At 35.7% G+C, this 18,756-nt stretch overlaps 1 protein-coding gene and 1 pseudogene across 3 annotated transcripts in view; both read right to left on the reverse strand.

Moving 5' to 3' along the window:
• Hpse2 (heparanase 2 (inactive)) overlaps nucleotides 1–18,756 on the reverse strand; it is a 905,145-nt gene that overhangs the window by 777,783 nt on the left and 108,606 nt on the right. The window lies entirely within an intron of this gene.
• On the reverse strand, nucleotides 1,679–14,167 carry LOC147825680 (glyceraldehyde-3-phosphate dehydrogenase pseudogene; annotated as a pseudogene). The gene has a single exon (XR_015440406.1). The product of XR_015440406.1 is annotated as a glyceraldehyde-3-phosphate dehydrogenase pseudogene (transcript).

Here is an 18,756-nt window from a genome sequence, read left to right on the forward strand (position 1 = left end):
GGAATAAGAATAGCTCCTGAGAGATACTAGGAGTCCCAAATAGGTTGCCAATGAGCCCACTTCTCAAGGAAGTTTTATAGAGCAAAGTCATGAGGGGTGGGTACAATGTGGGCAAAAAACTATAATCAACAAATAAGATTGCAAGTATAGTTGCTTAGGTAATATTGGCCCAATAGTAATGAGGGTACATGGATGGCATCACTAACTTTGGTCGATAATCTATAGTATTAGTCTTCTTAGTCTTAGTAGTCTTAGTCATAGTGGTCTTAGTCTTAGTGGATGGAAGAGGATAGTGCACCCCCAATGAGATAATGATGGTACCAATGATCCCAAGCTTCTGTTCATCCCTTAGGGAAGTATACAAATCTGACCATTGTGACTTTAACCTTCTTCAGATATGCCTCCAGGCACAGCTTTGATGTGTTCTCATCCGCTGCACTGACTATGTGAGCCCAGCCTTGTCTGACTGACTATAATATTTCTACCTTCCTTAGCTGTCTATATCATTCCCCTTTCTGAAGAAGCATCCCTAACTATGGTTAGGGCTGAAGGGTCATAGTTTCCATCTAACTGCTTCAAGCTGAGCTGAGAAGGGCTGATGTAAGGGAGACTGCAGTCACGGCCCCTCTCCAGAGAGATAATCTAATGGGCCTCAGGTAGAAGTCATGTTGTAGGTTAGTAGTTATGAACTTTACTTCCAAGGTCAAGCTGGTGGATCTTGGTAAAGGAGTCTAGCACATTTGTCATTGATTCCATCATCTGCATGATCACTTGGAGTTTGGCAGCCTTGTCCTTGAGGGGCTTGAACAAAATCAGCTAAGGATGGATATAATCCAGTAGAGGCTTTGATTACATCTGGCTCAGAAGCCTCACCTTAGGCTCTCCATCAGATGATCTTGATGAAACCTCCAAAATGATATAGAGGAATAGCTATAACTCCCAACATGCTAGATGTCAGATATGCCGAGTTTGTGTTCTCCAAAATTGAAGAATAAATTCTAAGGAACAATGGAGGTTAAGAGTATGAAAATTTATTGGGGAACAAGAAAGGCTCCTGAGAGACAGGAGGGGTCCCAAATGGGTTGCCCTCTTCATTTAATTTTTTTATTTTTTTTATTTTTTATTAAATAACTTTCTTATCAAACAAACACACATACACAAAAAATTAAACCCACTCAAAGAAGAACAATGCAAGGGGAAAAAAACTACAATAATATTCAAATACAGTAGAACTCAAACAAAACAAAATTGAAAAGCAGTTAAACATTATTCTGTATAACTTAAAAAAGCATCTCAAGCACCAATAAGACACCAGAGGATGTAATTTGATTCAGAAAGTTCCCCAAAGACCAACATTGAACAAATAATGATCTGAGAAAAAAGCTCCAGTTAGTTAGCACACTCCATGTAAGCCAAACTTCTCTCTAATTTAAATTTCGATACAGTCATATGACATGCAATGGAAACACAATCCGAGAAATTTATTAGGCCATTTCATCCATACATATCCTTAATTAGAAACTTTCAGTTTCTCACACTAGAGAAACTATTCGGTATTTACACATATATGTCCTATTTATTTCACTTAAGAGGATGGCCTCAATATGCATCCATTTAGCTATAAATGTCTGTAGTTTCTCATTCTTTACGGCTGAGTAGTACTCCATTTTATTTAAAAAAAAAAAAAAAAAAAAAAAAAAAAGCACATCTTCTTTATCCAGTCTCCAGTTGATGGGCATTTGGGCTGTTTCCAAGCTTTCGATATTAGGAACTGTGCAGCTATAAACATGGGTGCACATATATCGCTGTGGTAATATTCTTTTAATTCTTTTGTGAAGATAACCAGCAGGGGGACAGGTGGGTCGAATGGGACCTCTAAGCCTAGATCTTTGAGGTATCTACATATTGATTTCCACAGTGGTTCCACCAATCTGCACTCCCACCAACAATGGAGAAGGGTTCCTTTCTCCCTACAGCCCAGAAGCATTTCTTATTAGATGATTTCTTAATAGCAGCCATTCTTTGTGGGGTGAGGTGGAATCTCAGTGTTGTTTTCATCTGCATCTCTCGAATAACCAGCAATGTTGAACATGTTTTCGTACATTTATTTATTGCTTTTACTTCTTTGTCAGAGAACTGTCTGTTCATTTGAGATGCCCATTTTTGAATTGGGTCTCTGAATTTGTGGGTCTGATTATTTTCAGTTCTTTATATATTCTAGATAGTAGTCCTTTGTCTAAGGTACAGGTGCTGAAAATTTTTTCCCACATTGTAGGTTGTTTCTTAGCTCTGTTGGTGGTTTCTCTTACAGTGCAGAAGCTTTTTAATAAGATAAGATCCCAGTTGTTGATTCTTTGTGCAAGTTCCTGTGCCACTGAGGTTTTGTTCATAAAATCTTTTCCTATACCAATATCTTCAAGAGTTCTACCTAATTTATCTTCCAGCAAATTTAGTGTTTCTGTCCTAATATTTAAATTTTTAATACACTTTGATCTTAATTTAGTGCATGGTGATAGGCATGGGTCAAGTTTTAATCTTTGGCAGGTTGAAATCCAGTTTTTCCAACACCATTTATTAAATAGGCTATCTTTCCTCCAATGAGGGTGGTTGGCTCCTTTGTCAAAGATGAGGTGGCTGAGCATATCTGTAGTTATTTCTACATCTTCTAATCTATTCCACTGATCCTCAGGTCACTTTCTTTGCCAATACCATGCTGCTTTAATCACAGTAGCTTTGTAATATAGTTTCAAGTTGGGGATTGTAATACCCTCAGCCATATCTCTGTTGCCTAAAATTTCTTTTGGTATTCTAGGTCTCTTCTGGTTCCAAATAAATTTTTGGATTGTTTTCTCTAATTCTGTGAAATATATTGTTGGAATTTCAATCAGGATTGCATTAAACCTATATAACATTTTTGAAAGTATGGCCATTTTCACAATATTGGTTTTTCCTACCCAGAAACAAGGAATGTCTTTCCATTTTCATATATCCTCCTCAATCTCCTCTTGCAAAGTGCTATAGTTTTCAGTGTAGAGATCTTTTGCTTCCTTTGTTAGATTGACTCCTAGATATTTCATTTTTTTGGATGCTATTGTAAAAGGAATTGTTTCCTTAATTTCTCTCTCAGTGAGTCTGCTATTTGTGTATAAGAAGGTTATTATGTTTTGAGTGTTGACCTTATATCCAGCTACTCTACTGAATCTGTCAATTAAGTCTAGAAGTCTTTTGGTAGAGTTTTTTGGGTCTTCTATGTAAAGTACCATATCATCAGCAAATAATGACAGTTTAACTTCTTCTGTACCTATTTTTATTCCTTTTATTTCTTTCTCTTTCTAATTGCTGTGGCTAATGTTTCCAGAACTGTATTGAACAGGAGTGGTGATAGTGGGCATCCTTGTCTTCTTCCTGATTATGGTGTAAAAGTTTTCACTTTTTGACTATTTAGTATGATGTTGGCTGTTGGTTTTTCATAGATAGCTTTAATCAAGTTGAGATAAAGACCTTCTATTCCAATTTACTGCAGGGTTTTTATAATGAATAGGTGTTGGATTTTGTCAAATGCCTTTTCTTCATCTATTGAGATAATCATATGGTTTTTGTCCTTGACTCTGCTAATATAGTGTATTACATTTATTGATTTAAGAATGTTGAACCATCCTTGCATCCCTGGGATAAATCCAACTTGGTTGGGGTGTATGATCTTCTTGATGACCCTCTATATTCTGTTTGCCAGTATCTTGTTGAAGATTTTTGCATCAATATTTATTAGGGAGATGGGCCTGTAGTTCTTTTTTTGGGTTATGTCTTCCCTGGTTTTGGAATCAAAGTAATAATTGCTTCCAGGAATGAATTTGGAAGCTTTGCTTCCCTTTCAATTTCCTTGATGAGTTTAAAGAGTAATAGCAATAGTTCTGTTTTAAATGTCTCATAGAAATCAGCAGTGAAGCAATCAGGACCTGGGCTTTTCTTTGTTGGTAAATTTTTTATTACATTTTCAATTTCTCTCATTATAATTAGGGTGTTTAGAATTTCTATATCTCCCTCATTTAACTTTGGTAATTCATATGTATCTAGGAATCTGTCCATTTCTTCTGTGTTTTCCATTTTATTAGAGCACAGGTTCTCGAAATAAGAATTGATGATGCTTTGGATTTTTCCTGGATCTGTTGTGACTTCACCTTTTCCATTCTTAATTGCATGGATTTGAGCCTTTTCTTTCCTTTTTGTGATAAGGTTGGCTAACGGTTTATCTATTTTATTTATTCTTTCAAAAAACCAACTCTTTGATTCATTAATTTTTTGTATCATTTTCTTAGTCTCCATTGCATTGATTTCTGCTCTGATCTTTATAATTTCCTCTCTTGTATGAGCTTTGGGTTTGTTATGCTCTTTTTTTTCTAGGAGTTTGAGGTTCTTATAAATAACATTAGGTTATTTATTTGACTTCTCCCTGTTTTCCTAATATGGGCATTAACTGCTATGAATTTCCCACATAGAAATCCTTTCATTGTGTCCCATTGATTCCTGTATGATGTACTGATATTATCATTTACTTGTAGAAACTGGCTAATTTCTTCTTTAATTTCCTCTGTGACCCATTGGTTGTTCAGGAGGGTGTTATTTAATTCTTATGTGTTTGTGGGAGTTTTGCAGTTTCTTGTGTCATTGATCTCCAATTTTATTGCACTGTGGTCTGAAAATACACAGGGGGTAACTTCAGTTATTTTACCTTTACTTAGACATGTCCTATGAGCTAGCATGTGGTTGATTTTAGAGAATGACCCATGTGCAGCCAAAAAGAATGTGTATTCTGATTTTGTGGGCTGGAATACTCTGTAAACATCTATTAAGTCCATTTGTTCAATAGCTTGGTTTAATTCTAGAATTTTGCTGTTTTTTTTTTTTGTCTAGATTATCTGTCTAATTGTGATAAAGGGGTATTGAGATCCCCCACTACAATTGTATTAGAGCTTTTTTGGTTTTTCATGTCCATTAATATTTGTTTTGTATATTTGGGGGCATTCATATTTGGTGCATATATATTTATGATTCATTTTATTTTGAACAGCATTTTCTGGCATCACAAATATCCCTGGCTCATCTTGTATTTTCCCTGTCCATCCCAGAATCATGACACTTTTGATATTTCTAAAAATTTTCTGTCAATTCCAAGGTCACATAGATTTCTACTACACTTTTTTTTATAGGTCTTGGATTTTACATTTAGGTATATCATCATTTTTAAACTAATATTTTATGAAGTATCAAGTATGTATCAAAATTTATCTTTCAACATATGAACATTCAGTTGTTCCAGCATTGTTTCTCCATTGACTTGCCTGTGCACCATTGTCAAAAATCAGTTGACAGGCCGTTCCACCTCTCACAGCCCAAAGGAAGGGGCTTCTGGGCCACTGTTCCACCGCTCCCAGTGCAGAAGAGGTGAACTGTGTAGGTGCTGACAGCACCAACTCCATTGAAATGAGAAGATGTCTAAACAAATCTCAAAACCAGACTTCGAGATCACCTACAGCAACTCCAAAGGGAAACAAGATGGAATATTCTGATATTCAAGCACCTGGACTCCCTGAACTGGCAGCAAAAGAGGATCTGGAAAAACTGAAATCAGAAATAATCTCTCAGATAACAGCAGAGATTGTGCTCATACTGCAAGACATGATTAATAAATCTAGAGAGAAGCTGGGGAACATGATGGAATCTCAACATAGAAAACAAATGGAATCCATAAAACAGATACAAACAGATTTCCAAAAGATTAAAAACTCCATTGAAAGTCTACACAACAGAATGAGGCGATGTGAGGACAGAATTTCAGATATAGGAGATAAGATTGCAATTAGTGAAAAGGAAAAGAAAAATTGCTTGAAAATTGTGAGGTACCATGAGAAATCAATCCAGCAGCTGCTAGATGATGCAAAGAAGAATGACATAAGACTGACTGGAGTCAACAAAGAAACAGGAGAGAGTGCAGATGACATAAAAAAAACTTCACAGAAGTAATGGCAGAAAACTTCCCAAGCTGTGGAAAAGAACTTGACATACAGATAAGTTAGGCATATAGGACTCCAAATAAGCTTGATCAAAAAAAATTCTACAATAGGCATACAATTGTTAAGATTCCAGAAACTCAACAGAAGAACAAAGTTCTACAAGCTGTTAGAGAAAAGAAACAAATCACATACAAAGGAAAGCCCATAAAAATCAGAGCAGACTTCTCAACACAAACCCTCAAGGCAGGAAGAGCTTGGAGTGACGTATTCTAAGCTCTAAAGGAAAAAAGCTTCCAGCCCAGATTGATGTACCCTGCAAAACTATCTTTCAAAATTGATGGAGAAATAAGATACTTTCATGACAAAGAGCACCTTAGGAACTTCATGAATACCAAACTGGCACTCCAAGAAATTTTAGATAACATCATAGGAACAGACAATGAGGGTCACAACTCCAGGAAGCACAGCAGAATGAATCCATCAGGCACCACAAGAAATTAAATGTAAATGGAGAAAATGCAACAAAAAGAAAAAGTCATGAAAATGATAAGTCAATATGTATCAGTTATAACCATCAGTGTTAATGGTCTCAATTCACCAATCAAAAGAAATAGATGGGCAGAATGAGTCAAGAAGCAAAATCCAACAATATGCTGCATACAAGAAACACACTTAATTCAAAAAGAAAGTCATAGATTGAAAGTTAAAGAGTGGAAAACAATACACCATGTGACGGGAACCCCCAAAAAAGCAGGATTAGCTATCCTCTTTGCAGATCAAGTGGATTTCAAACCAACACCGATTAAGAGAGACAAAGAAGGACACTACATCCTTGTAAAAGGAACAATCCATCAGGAAGAGATGACAGTAATAAATATCTATGCACCAAACTCTAGTGTGCCCAACTATATAAAACAAGTTCTAAAGGATATGAAGAGTCATATGTGCACTAATAGAATAGCAGTGGGGGACCTCAGTACCCCACTGTCACAAATAGATAGATCAACTAGACAAAAAATAAGTAACAAAATACTAGAACTCAATTGAACTCTTGAACAAATGAACTTAACAGATGTTTACAGAGTCTTCCACCCCACAAAATCAGAATACACATTCTTTTCAGCTCCACACAGGTTGTTCTCCAAAATAGACCACATATTCACTCATAGAACATGTTTAAGTAAGTGCAAAGGAATTGAAGTTATCCCCTGTATATTATCAGACCATAGTGCAATGAAATTAGAGATCAATAGCAAAAGAAACTGCAAAAATTACATAAACACATGGAAATTGAACAACACACTTCTGAAAAACCAATGGGTCACAGAAGAAACTAAAGAAGAAATCAGACAGTTCCTTCAATTAAATGACAATGACAATACAACATATTGGAATCTATGGGACACAATGAAAGCAGTCTTACAAGGAAAATTCACAGTAATGAATATACATATTGGGAAAACAGAGCAAGCCCAATTAAACAACCTGATGCAGAACCTCAAGATTCTAGAAAAAGAAGAACAGGACAAACCCAAAGCTCATACAATGGAGGAAATTATAAAGATCAGAGCAGAAATCAGTTCAATGGACACTAAGAGAATGATACAAATAATTAATGAAGTCAAAAGTTGGTTCTTAGAATGAATCAACAAAATTGACAAACCCCTAGCCAACCTGTCAGAAAAAAGAAAGAAAAGGCCTAAATCCGTGCAATTAGGAATGAAATTACAACAACCCAGCAGAAATCCAGAGGATCATCAATACCTACTTCCAGAACCTATATGCCAATAAGATGGACAACACAGAAGAAATGGACAGATTCCTAGATACATATGAATTACCAAACATTAGGTCTTCAATGAAGACCTAAATATTCTAAACGATCCAATATCAACCAATGAATTTGAAAACATACTTAAAAACTTACCAACTAAGAAAAGCCCAGGTCTTGATGGCTTCACTGCTGAATTCTACAAGACATTTAGAGAGGAACTATCCCCACTACTGTTAAAACGCTTCAGTGAAATTGAAAGGGAAGCAATACTCCCAAATTCATTCCTGGAAGCAAGCATCACCTTGATCCCCAAAGCAGAGAAAGACCCAACTGAAAAAGAGAACTATAGGCCAATCTCACTAATGAACATAGATGCAAAAATCCTTAATAAGATACTGGCAAATAGAATACAGAAGATCATCAAGATGATCATACACCCTGATCAAGTGGGATTCATCCCAGGGATGCAGGGATGGTTCAACATATGCAAATCAATCAATGTAATACACTACATCAATAGAGCCAAGGACAAAAACCATATGATTATCTCCATAGATGCAGAAAAAGCATTTGACAAAATCCAATATGCATTTATGATAAAAACCCTGCCAAAAAAATGGAATAGATGGTCTCTACCTCAATCTGATAAAAGCCATCTATGAAAAACCAACAGCCAATATCATAATAAATGGTCAAAAACTGAAATCCTACACACTAAAATCAGGAACAAGACAAGGATGTCCACTATCACCACTCTTGTTCAATATAGTTCTGGAAACATTAGCCACAGCAATTAGACAAGAGAAAGAAATAAAAGGAATAAAGATAGGAAATGAAGAAGTCAAATTGTCATTATTTGCAGATGACATGATACTCTATATAAAAGAGGCAAAGAACTCCACCAAAAGACTTCTAGACTTAATAACCAAATTCAGTAGAGTAGCTGGATACAAGGTCAACTCACAAAAATCAATTGCTTTCTGCTACACGAACAATAGACTCACTGAGATAGAAATAGGGCAAACAATTCCTTTCTCAATAGCATCCAAAAAACTGAAATACCTAGGAATAAATCTAATGAAAGAAATCAAAGACCTCTTCTCTCAAAACTATAGTACTCTGAAAAGAGAGATTGAAGATGATATCAGAAAATGGAAAGACATCCTCTGCTCCTGAGTAGGAAGGATTAATATAGTGAAAATGGCCATATTTCCAAAATTGCTATATAGATTCAATGCAATCCCAATTGAAATCCCAGCAGCACACTCCATGGACCTTGAGAAAACAATCCAAAAATTCATTTGGAACAAGAAGAGACCCAGAATAGCAAAAGCAATTCTAGGTAACAGAGACATGGCAGGGGGCATGACAACCCCCAATTTGAAACTATACTACAAAACTACTGTGATAAAACAGCATGGTACTGGCAAAGAAACAGACCTGAGGACCAGTGGAACAGATCAGAAGATGCAGAAACAACTCGAGACACACACAGTCATCTCATCTTAGATAAAGGAGCCAAACACCCTCACTGGAGGAAGATAGCCTCTTTAATAAATGATGCTAGAAAAATTGGGTTTCAACTTGCCAAAGATTAAAACTAGACCTATATCTCTCACCATGCACTAAACTAAAATCAAAATGGATTCAGGATCTAAATATTAAAATAGAAATGCTGAATCGACTGGAACAGAGGTTAGGTAGAACTCTTGAAGACATTGGTGTAGGAAAAGCTTTTAGGAACAAAACCTCAGTTGCCCATGAACTAGCACAAACCATCAACAAGTGGGGCCTCTTCTTATTAAAAAGCTTCTGCACAGCAAGAGAAACCACCAGCAGTGTGAAGAGACAACCCACAATATGGGAAAAAGTCTTCACCTGCTGTTCCTCAGACAAAGGTCTACTATCTATACTCTATAAAGAACTTAAAAAAATCAGACCTCCCAAATTTAAAGACCCAATCCAAAAATGGACATCTGAAATGAACAGACATTTCTCAGGCAAAGAAGTAGAAAGAGCAAATAAACATATGAAAAAATGTTCAACATCACTGGTCATTCGAGAGATGCAAATGCAAACAACACTGAGATTCCACCTCACTCCAGAAAGAATGGCTGCTATCATGAAATCAACCAATAACAAATGCTGGTGGGGCTGTGGGGAAAGAGGAACCCTGCTCCACTGCTGGTGGGAGTGTAGATTGGTGCAACCACTGTGGAAATCAGTATGGAGATACCTCAAAGAGCTTGGACTGAAAGTCCCATGTGATCCAGCTATTCCCCTGCCAGGGATCTTCCCCAAAGAATTAAAAGAATCATACCATGGTGATATATGTGTACCCATGTTCATAGCAGCAAAGTTTGTGATAGCTAAAACTTGGAAGCAGCCCAAATGCCCATCGACTGGAGACTGGATAAAGAAAATGTGGTTTTTTCATAAAATAGAGTACTACTCAGCCATAAAAAATGAAAAATTAGAGACATTTATAGCTAAATGAATGCACCTTGCGGCCATACTCTTAAGTGAAATAAATAGGACACACATGTGTAAATACCAAATATTTTCTCTAGTGTTCGAAACTGGAAGTGTAAATAAGGACTAAATGTTAAAATAGATAATTTGAAATAGGAAGAAAAGGGGCAAAGGGAAAGGGGAAGTGGGAAGGGTAGTGGGAAAGAAAGAAGGGAATGGAATTAATATGAGAAAATGAAAAAATGGAAACAAAGTCTTTGTAAATAGGGAGGGATGGAGAGGTTGAAGAGAGGTCAGGGGAAGGGGGAAAAATATGAACCAAGAGAGACTGTGTAAAGGTGCAAATTTCCAATGATGAATGTCATTATATTGTATACCTAAATTCTGTCAATAAAATAAAATTTAAAAAATAAAAAGTAAAAAATCAGTCAACATTATTTGTGTGGATCTACTTCTAAATTTCCTACTCTTTTCTACTGACATATTTGTCTGTCCTTTTACCAATACTATATTTCCTTGATTATCTTTATAGTGTCTTAAAATAAGCATCTTCTGACTTTGGTCAAACTTTGTTCTGCTCTTTCATAACTGTTTTACCCATTATATCTCATTGTTCTAGCTTATATACAAACAGATACACATTGCAGATAATTTTCCGTTGTTTTGATTGGAATTGAATTGAATCTATAGATAATACAAAGGAATATTAATATCTTGGTAATATTGAGACTTCTAATCCATGAACACATTTTATCTCTCTCCATTTACTTGATTTCTTTCACTCCTGTTTTTTAGTTATATCATAAATATTCTTTATAAAATGTGCTATATTTATATCTTTTTGGTGCTATTTTAAATGGCATTTTTTGTAAATTTCAAATTCTAATATGTACTGTAAGTTCATATGTAAACGGAATTCACAATATATAATGATATTATGTTCTGCATTATTGGTAAATTCACTTAGTTCTAGGTTTTATAGATTTGGGGGATATTATATGTAGATTATCATGTAGACTGCAATTTAATGTCTATGTTTTCAGTGGATGTGTCTTTTATATCTTTGTCTTCCCCTATGTCTAGGACTTGAATTATGATGTTGAAACTCAGCATAGTGATGTACACCTATAATCTCAGCACTAAGGAGGCTGAAGAAAGAGGATTGCCATAGTGAGTTCAAGTCCACCCTGAACTACATAGCAAGACCCTGTCTCAAAAAGAGAAAAAGGAAAAGGAAAAGAAAGGTAAAATGTTGAATAAAAGTGATAAGAAAAAAATCCTTGTTTTTATCATTAAGAATGATGTAGCTGTAGGTTTTATTGTTTGTTTTATTTTTATGATTTTTGTTGGGTGTAGTGGAATTTACTGAATATATGTAGCCCCCTACACTGCAGGCCTCCCTAAACTGCTCCCCTTCTTCAGGAGGTCTGTAATACAAAACTGTGAGGAGAGATTCTCAACATGTTGGAAAAATGAGTTGTGATAGGGACTCCTCAGAAACTGAAGACCCCTCTCTTCCTTTCATGTTCTTTTTGGGGTCTATAGGGCTCTTACTCCTCAGAGGCTAAATGAACATACAATCCACTGCTCTGTTGCTGAAGCCAAATTCATTACCATGTCAGGAAACGAGCTTAATAAAGTGGTCACTGAGGGCAATTCCAGCCAAAGCACTGAAGGTGTAAGAGTGAGCTTCCCGTTCAGCTGAATTCTGACCTTGCCCATATCTTTGGCAGTACCTGTGAATACAAAGATGATGTCCTGGACAGCTCCACAGCTATCACACTAAGTGTCCCAGAGCCATCATCCACGTTATTCTAGATGACAGTGATGGCATGGACTGTGGTCATGTGTCATTCTGTGATGCCAAAATTATTATGAATGACCTTGGCCGGGGGGCTAAGAAGTTGGTAATACAGGTGGCACTGCTAAAAATCTTATAGGAGATGGCATGCTTCTCATGGTTCGTGCCCACCACAAACATAAGGATGTCAACAGAAAAATCAGAGATGATGACCCTTTTGGCTCCATCCTTCAAGTTTGCCTCAGCCTTCTACATGGTAGAAGAAGACACTGATGGTCTCCACAACACATTCAGTATCCCCATCATCCTATTTTATGTTGGTAGGATCTGAGTCCTGGAAGATGAAGATAGATTTTCTGTTGAAGACAAGGTTCCCAATCTCTGCCTTGACTATGCTATTGGTCTTGTCATGGGTTGAATGAAATATACTGATCATGTACTTGAGGTTGTCACTTACATTGACAATATACACTTTCTGACTAGGTGCCAAACACAAACAAGTCTGTTTTCTCTGGCCTTTACCATCATATCTCAGGAATATGCCTGGAACTGCATGAAAAGATATAGTCTGCCTAATGGAGAAGAACAGAGAGTTTTGCAGGACTTTTCTGTAGATGCATTTTATCATATTAATAAAGTTTCTTACTCTTCCAGTTTGCTAAGAATTTTTATCACGCATGTATGTTGAATTTTAGCAAATTCTTTATCTACATATATTGAGATGATCATTCTGCTAAATAAGTTACACATACACACACAGCTTGTAGGAGATTGAATTTCATTCAGTTTACAAGTAAATTTGAATACAATTTCAAGATATTTAGTCTTGCTACCCATGATTTTATGTACATCTTCTTTGGATGTTTTTTGATAAGCTTTTATGATTTCATCTATTAAAACTTGGTACAAAGTTTGTTAGATTTATTCATAAGTATTTTGGTTTTGCAACTTTTATAAATGGTGTAATTTATATGATGTGTTCTAAAATTTTGTCCATATTTTATAAAAATGCAACAGGTTTTAGTAGTTTAGAGCCTTAATCCAGGAATCTTGGTCAACTCCATCTAAGTCTCTGAATGTTCATGCATTCACTATGAAAATAATCATATCATCTGCTAACAATAACAGTCTTCTTTGTTCCCTCTCAATTCTTATATGTTTTATTTACTTTACTTTTCTTATTTCTTGGGAGAGTGAACAACCTTGCAAGATAGACACAGGGTCTCCATCCAGAGCAAAAAGGTAGGTATGCTTATTACCCATACAATAAATATAATATTTACTTTTAAGGGAGAACCTGTTTACTGCCCATTTTGAAAAATTTAGGTTCGCTAAGCTCAGGGATCTCTTCCTTTGATACAATCCATTATTTTTCTCCATGAAGACTCATGTTGAAATTTAACTGGCATTGAGAAATGAGACCTGTAAAGGGTGTTTAGGCCATCAAGACTTCACCCTCATAAATTAACTGATGTCATTATCATAGGAATGGGTTTGCTCCCTCTTGTTCTCTTCCTCTCAGCCCTCTCTTTGCCCTTCAACCTTTTAATGATTTTTGCCATGTTATCATGAAACAAAAAGGTCCTTACCAGATGCTGGAACATTGATATTGGGCTTCCTGATTTATAAGCCAATACATTTCCCAATTTATAAGCCAATAAATTTCTGTTCATTATAAATAACCCAATGTGTGGTGCTGTTATAACAGCACAAAATATACTCAGATAATCATCTAGCCTTCTTCTTCTTACCCTAATGGAATTGAAAATCAGAAAACTAATGCAAATGAATTGCTGATACTTTGGCCAGTGATCTTGCTGTGAAATAGTCCTTTTTTCTCTGACATAGGAATCTCATATTTTCCGCCAGCATCCATGAAATTCTGGCAGGTCATCTCTGTTAGCTTGAATATGAAGTAAAATCTCAGATCCTTCACAGTGATGGCATTAATGTGCTGACTACAGCCTCCACTATAAAGGTATACTGCAAGCATTGCTGGTTTCTTTTTTATTTTAAAGGGAATTCTTTTTTATTTTTAAATTAATTTTATTGGTACATTTAAGGTATACAATATAATGACATTCATCATTGGAAATTTGTACCTTTACATAATCCATCTTGGTTCTTATTTTTCCCCATTCCCCTGCCCTCCCTTCAACCCCTAAAGGGAATTCTTATAATATTATATCACTAGGTATAATCAATGTTTAAGTTTTTAGGTAGACAGATTTTCCCAGATTAGGAGAGTAGTTTTTAAAAGTTTTCTAACCCTTTGAATTGGGAAACTGTTGTTTTCGGTCACAAAAAGAGTTGATGTAGCTTTCAAAAAAGGCTATCCTTACAGTCAAAAAGAAGAAAGAATCTTTATATTGGATCTATTGGAATTACAGGCAATAAGTTCTTCCTTACATTGTGCCCTACAGGACATTTGATACTCTTGGCCCACACCAACCCAATACTAGTAACATTCTCAGTCTCCATGGTCAAAAACTTCCCAGTTTTTTCAAATGTTCTTTAGAGAAGAGGTTGGTGGACTTTCTGTTTAAAGGGACAGAAAATAAATATTTTAGGTTTTTTGTTTTTTGTGGGGTTTTTTGTACCAGGGATCGAACTCAGATCCTTCCACTTGTGAGGCAGGCGGCAGAACCACTGAGCTAAATCCCCGGCCCCAAATATTTTAGATTTTGTAGGCCATAAAGCCTCTGTTGCAACTACTCAACTCTGCTGTTTTAATGCAAAAGCACCCACAGATGATATATAAGTGACTAGGCATGGCTGTGTTCCAATAAAATTATGAAAACAGATGGTGAAAATTTGGTTTCCAAGCTAAACTTTTCTGACTGCTGCTCTAGAAGAACAGGTAAAGCACAGAATAACATTATGTTTCAGAAATAAAGAACTAGGGCCAGAGATAAAAAGATTTACCCAAGGCTTTATAGTAATTTTGTATGAAACAAAGATTAGAACCCAGGCCTTCTGATTGCTAGTACTCTTCCCATTACATCACCCAGCAGAACAAATGACACTTGGCAGAATCTGTCTCAGCAAGTATTTTTAACCACATTTACTAAATGTATGTAAATATATATGGATATTTGGCAGATGTCCATGAATATTCAAGTTTCTGCTCCAGCTCCTTCCTTTGTGGTCTGCATTATTTCTCTAGTTTTGCATCATTCCAAGATGAAGACATCATAGTTCCATCTCAAGAATGTTCATGAAAGCGTGCAATAAAATTGGGTTAGAGGCTGAACCCAGCAGGACAGCCTATCCTACAACTAATCAGCATAAATCACTCAACTGCTAAATATTCCTAAGGCCCTCCTCATAGTATTGACCATAACTCTAATTTTTCATCTGTCTACCAGGACTCATACACAACCAACTTGAAATTTATTTTCAAGTAAAATTCCCTGCCGAACAAGATCCAACTAATCTAAACAAAGAATCAGAATGTATCACATTTGCTTGATTTCTTCTGCAATTGTTGAGATTCCATCCACAAAGATATTTTGTTTGGCCAGATTGATTCTTCACAAAAGTGCTAAATAAAAGGACTGGAGCCTTTTATATTAATATTCTTTGAAAGTTAAATGATAGGTAAAGAAAAGATTCAACAATTACACTTAATACATCCATTTTGATTAAGAAGAAGAGAAATATTTAGGACTGGATTATGAGTTAGTAGCCCTCACCTTCATTCTAGGCCTGGAAAGACTCTTTGAAAACTGACTTTCCCTCCAAGACATGGATAACCTGGGAGTAGAAAATTCATATTCCTGCCTATCATCATTTAGGTACAGATTCTCCGACGGGAAATTTGTAATTCAAAGCTCCTGAGACCAGCCAACAAAAAAACCCAGAATTTTTTTTTAATTATGACAAAAATGTAGCCATCCAAACATATGATAAGAATTTGTCGAGCATCAAAAGTTCCTTGCCTCACCTGGTGGTAAACCAAATTTCTTTATGCAGATGGTTTTGGAGCCTCCTAGCGGCAATCTCCAGGGACCTACAGAGCTAGTTCAGAAAGAACTAGGCTTTCCAAGAGTATAGGTGGTAATCAATTTAAAGAATTACATCAGGTCCTATAATGTGCTCAGTACACTATATTGGACTCTAGGATTATAATAAAATGAATAAATGTTGGCCCTTTCTTCATAGAACTCATAATCTACTATGGAAACCTGCTAGAACAGAATTGAAACAATATAGTAAGTACTTATAAATGTATAAATCAAGAAAAGAGGATGAGGTTGAGGATATATAAGAAAAAGGGTGACTTCTTTTCCTTAAAGGATAAGTAGAAGTCTATCTGATGGAGAATCTAAGTACATTATGCTTTTAACACTTTGCTAATTTTGTTTCCTGTTTAGAATACTCCCTTTTCTATTTGCCATCATACTTATGATACGAAGACTAGGATTTAGAAGAGTAGGCAGAAAGCTTGAAAAACAGGCTGAGAACAATCTTATGGGTTGACCTTTATTTTCCAGGCTCTGCAGAGACCTCAGAGGCTCCAGATCAGAGAATTGGTCTACTGAAGGCATTTCATTACAATCAATAACTCTAACAGCAGTGTGAGGAACATAGTGGGAGAGCTGAGGAGTAGGGAAGCCTATTAATCTACCATAACAACTTAGGAGAGAAATAAGAAAGGCTCACAGCACAGCAGTGCAGGAAAGCAAATTCCAGAAGTAAGAATAGCTATAGCTGGTGACTAAATTTAACATGGAAATTAATCTCAGGAAAGAGTAAAAAAATAGTTCAAAGTTTTCGCTAAGACAAAAGTAAGCAATGAAGATCTTAATCAAGGCAGGAAAGCACAGAAGAATTTGAAGGGAAAAGTAATAATAAGGAACTTCAGTAAATTTTATTTGGCATAAAAATTATACCTGAAATTTGGTTAACAAACATTAAGAAGGATCTTAAAAATTCAAAACTGAAAAATTATAACCATCTTAAAATACATATAAGAAAACTATTATGTAACTATTATGAATATATTGTCATACCTAAGTGACAGGAGAATAGGAATAATTCCAATTTTCACTAATGATACCCTAAAGTTGATCCAGCCTCAAAAGACTCCTCTCTCATAAGACTATAAATTTTCTTTTAAAGATGAACATTTCATTCCCCTTACTTTTGTCCCTTTCAGCATATCCAAAAAATACTCATCCTTCAAGGAACATCTTTAGTTCCATCTTTCCCACAAAGCCCTATCTTAACTCTTCAGGTCTTATTAGCTCTAATGTATCTGAGCTCTCATAACACTTAGCATTATCTTTAAGATTTGCTTGGGCTTTAAGGAAATTTTGTCGTGTTTCTGTGTTTGTGTGTGTGTGTGTGTGTGTGTGTGTGTGTGTGTGTGTGTATTCCTAAAGACTAAGGCATGGGCCTACTTCTATAACTGCTATCATACACCTAACATATAGATAATATATAGGTATACAGGCTGCTTTCAGGATTTCCCTGTTATAGATTATACTGCTATAAACATTGGTATGCATGTATTGCTATAGCATAATGTCTTAAGCTCTCTGGGGAAGATACCTGCAGGGAGATAGCTGGGTTGTATGGAATTTCTACTTTCAGTTCTTTGAGAAATCTCCATACTAATTTCCATAATGGTTGTACTAGTTTACATGCCCATCAACAATATAGGAGGGTTGATTTTTCACCACAGTCATGCCAGCATTTGTTATTGTTTGATTTCTTAATGACAGTCATTCTTTCTGGAGTAAGATGGAATCTTAGGGTTGTTATACTTTGCATTTCTCTAACACCCAAAAGTGTTGAACATTTTTTCGTATACTTGTTGACTATTAGTACTTCTTCCTCTGTGAAGTGTCTGTTCATTTCTCTTGCCCATTTCTTGACCAGTTCTTTAATTTTAGCTGATTTAATTGTTTTGGGGTTCTTTATATATTCTAGGTATTAATCCTCTGTCTGAGAAATAGCTGGCAAAAACCTTTTCCCATTCAGTAGGTTATCTCTTTGCTTTATTGATTCTTTTGCTGTACAGAAGCTTCTTAGTCTGATATAATTCTTCCATTTGTAGATTCTTGCTGTTATTTCTTATGCAATTGGGGTTCTATTTAGAAAATCCTTTTCTATACCTATGGCTTCAAGTATTTTACCTATTTTATCTACTGGTAGATTTAATGTTTCTGTTTTAATGTTTAGATCTTTGATCTATTTTCAGTTTACTTTAGTATATGTTGAGAGATATGAGTCCAGTCTCAATAGTCTGCAAATAGATATACAGTGTAGCAGCCCTAGCAAATTAGTAACAATAATCTTAAGGATAAACTTTGAATGAGGCCTCTTTACTCTTCCCTTTTTGTGATCTTCTCTGACTCCTAGAATACCTCTAATTCCAAGCTTCTATACTTTCTTGATTTATACAGAGCTTTGTTCTCAGTCAGAAGCTAGCTAATCTCTTTTCTCAACCCTCCTTAATTTAACAAATAATAAAACCAGAGCCAGACATGTTAAATAAAATGGCCAGGGTATATTTTCTTTGTGATTGATCCAATACTGAATTCAGGCAGCCAGACTTCTAGTTCTACAACTGCAATGTTTCACAGATGCTCCACAAATATTTAGTGAACTGTTTATTCTGTTATGCTTCCCTTACTATGAAACATTTTTACACTTTAAAGGAATATTCAAACACAAAAAGATCCAAATTA

The sequence above is a fragment of the Heterocephalus glaber genome, unplaced genomic scaffold (assembly GCF_053883595.1).
Source record: "Heterocephalus glaber isolate CG9 unplaced genomic scaffold, H.glaber_assembly_v1.0 deba00001497, whole genome shotgun sequence".
NCBI classification, from domain to species: domain Eukaryota; kingdom Metazoa; phylum Chordata; class Mammalia; order Rodentia; family Bathyergidae; genus Heterocephalus; species Heterocephalus glaber.